The sequence below is a fragment of the Schistocerca serialis genome, chromosome 2 (assembly GCF_023864345.2).
Source record: "Schistocerca serialis cubense isolate TAMUIC-IGC-003099 chromosome 2, iqSchSeri2.2, whole genome shotgun sequence".
NCBI classification, from domain to species: domain Eukaryota; kingdom Metazoa; phylum Arthropoda; class Insecta; order Orthoptera; family Acrididae; genus Schistocerca; species Schistocerca serialis.
The window spans coordinates 972,095,971-972,099,129 of NC_064639.1; the positions used below are offsets into that span (position 1 = coordinate 972,095,971).

Genomic DNA, 3,159 nt, shown 5'->3' on the forward strand with positions numbered 1-3,159 from the left:
TAGGGCGGCTGGAGGCTGGTAAAACACAGCAGGTCGTAGCACGGGCCCTCCGTGTGACACAAAGTGTGACCTCAAGATTATGGCAACGATTCTATGAGACAGGAAACGTGCCAAGGCCTTACAGTACAGGACGTCCACAGTGTACAACACCACAAGAAGACCGATATCTCACCATCAGTGCCCGCAGACGGCCACGGAGTACTGCAGTAGCTTTGCTCGGGACCTTACCGCAGCCACTGGAACAGTTGTCTTCAGACAGAGTCTACAGACGACTGAACAGACATGGTTTATTCGCCCGGAGACCTGCAAGGTGCATTCTACTGACCCCTGGTCACAGGAGAGTCCGTAAAGCCTGGTGTCAACAACACAGTACATGGTCACTGGAACAGTTGTCCCAGGTTATGTTCACGGACAAGTTCCCGAAAGAACAGTTACCGTTTCGGGAACAGATACTAGAGTCATATATAGTTAAAATATGGCTTCCCGGCCATTGACGTTCTTGCGCGAATGCACATGCTATGCCCGAACTCGTACGGGACTTGGTAGATTAATCTGCCACGAGTAATGAGTATGATGGGCAAATATCTATTAGGCGCACTACGAATGTAGTGGTGTGGACTTGTTGGGAATGTGCATCTCACGGGGCGCGTGCAAGGGATAAGTCCCTGCAGGCACACTATTCTCTGTGCCCTCGGTGGCTCAGATGGATAGAGCGTCTGCCATGTAAGCAGGAGATCCCGGGTTCGAGTCCCGGTCAGGGCACACATTTTCAACATGTCCCCAATGAAGTATATCAACGCCTGGTTGCAGTTAGGGTGTACATTTAATTATCGTTTCATTCTAGCAAAGCTGCATGGTCATCAACGGTAACTGTTCTTTCGGGAACAGATGCTACCGTCATATATAGTGAAAAGTGATTCTCACTGGGTTTTGATCTGGCGTGGACCAGGAACCAGATACCAACCTCATAATGTCCTTGAAAGGGACCTGTATAGAGGTCGTGGTTTGATGGTGTGGGGTGGGATTATGATTGGTGCACTTACACTCGTGCATGTCTGTGACAGATGAAATGTAACAGGTCAGGTGTATCGGGACGTCATTTTGCACCAGTATGTTCGCCTTTTCAGGGGTGTAGTGGGTCCCACCTTCCTCCTGATAGATGATAACGCACATCCCCACCGAGCAGGCATCGTGGGGGAGTACCTTGAAACAGAAGATATCAGGCGAACGGAGTGGCCTGCCTGTTCTCCAGACCTAAACCGCATCAAGCACGTCTGGTTTGCTCTCGATCGACGTATCGCTGCACGTCTTCACACCCCTAGGGCACTTCAGGAGCTCCGACAGGCACTGGTGCAAGAATGGGAGGCTATACCCCAGCAGCTGCTCGACCACCTAATCCAGAGTGTGCCAACCCATTGTGCGGCTTGTGTGCGTGTGCATGATGATCATATCCCATATTGATGTCGGGGTGCATGCGCAGGAAACAGTGGTGTTTTGCAGCACATTTGTTTCGGGACGGTTTTCTCAACTTATCACCAATGCCGCGGACATACAAATGAGATTGACAGGAAGTGCAAAATGGCTAAGCAGGGATGGCTAGAGTACAAATGTAAGGATGTAGAGGCTTGTCTCACTAGGGGTAAGATAGATACTGCCTACAGGAAAATTAAACAGACCTTTGGAGAGAAGAGAACCACTTGTGTGAATATCAAGAGCTCAGATGGCAACCCAGTTCTAAGCAAAGAAAGGAAGGCAGAAAGGTGGAAGCAGTATCTAGAGGGTTTATACAAGGGCGATGTACTTGAGGACAATATTATGGAAATGGAAGAGGATGTAGATGAAGAGGAAATGGGAGATAAGGTACTGCGTGAAGAGTTTGACAGAGCACTGAAAGACCTGAGTCGAAACAAGGCCCCGGGAGTAGACAACATTCCATTAGAACTACTGATGGCCTTGGGAGAGCCAGTCATGACAAAACTCTACCATCTGGTGAGCAAGATGTATGAGACAGGCGAAATACCCACAGACTTCAAGAAGAATATAATAATTCCAATCCATAAGAAAGCAGGTGTTGACAGATGTGAAAATTACAGAACTATCAGTTTAATAAGTCACAGCTGCAAAATACTAAAGCGAATTCTTTACAGACGAATGGAAAAACTGGTAGAAGCGGACCTCGGGGAGGATCAGTTTGGATTCCGTAGAAATGTTGGAACACGTGAGGCAATACTAACCTTACGACTTATCTTAGAAGAAAGATTAAGAAAAGGCAAACCTACGTTTCTAGCATTTGTAGACTTAGAGAAAGCTTTTGACAACGTTAACTGCAATACTCTCTTTCAAATTCTGAAGGTGGCAGGGGTAAAATACAGGGAGCGAAAGGCTATTTACAATTTGTACAGAAACCAGATGGCAGTTATGAGAGTCGAGGGGCATGAAAGGGAAGTAGTGGTTGGGAAAGGAGAGAGACAGGGTTGTAGCCTCTCCCCGATGTTATTCAATCTGTATATTGAGCAAGCAGTAAAGGAAACAAAAGAAAAATTCGGAGTAGGTATTAAAATTCGTGGAGAAGAAGTAAAAACTTTGAGGTTTGCCGATGACATTGTAATTCTGTCAGAAACAGCAAAGGACTTGGAAGAGCAGTTGAACGGAATGGACAGTGTCTTGAAAGGAGGATATAAGATAAAAATCAACAAAAGTAAAACGAGGATAATGGAATGTAGTCAAATTAAATCGGGTGATGCTGAGGGGATTAGATTAGGAAATGAGACACTTAAAGTGGTAAAGGAGTTTTGCTATTTAGGGAGTAAAATAACTGATGATGGTCGAAGTAGAGAGGATATAAAATGTAGACTGGCAATGGCAAGGAAATCGTTTCTGAAGAAGAGAAATTTGTTAACATCGAGTATAGATTTAAGTGTCAGGAAGTCGTTTCTGAAAGTATTTGTATGGAGTGTAGCCATGTATGGAAGTGAAACATGGACGATAACCAGTTTGGACAAGAAGAGAAAAGAAGCTTTCGAAATGTGGTGTTACAGAAGAATGCTGAAGATAAGGTGGGTTCAAAATGGCTCTGAGCACTATGGGACTCAACTGCTGAGGTCATTAGTCCCCTAGAACTTAGAACTAGTTAAACCTAACTAACCTAAGGACATCACA

General features: G+C 45.5%; 1 non-coding gene across 1 annotated transcript; it reads left to right on the top strand.

Annotated features, from left to right (window-relative positions):
- Positions 1-687: 687 nt before the first annotated feature.
- Trnat-ugu (transfer RNA threonine (anticodon UGU)) lies at positions 688-762 on the top strand. The gene has a single exon. It is a non-coding gene; the product is annotated as a tRNA-Thr (tRNA).
- Positions 763-3,159: the final 2,397 nt, after the last annotated feature.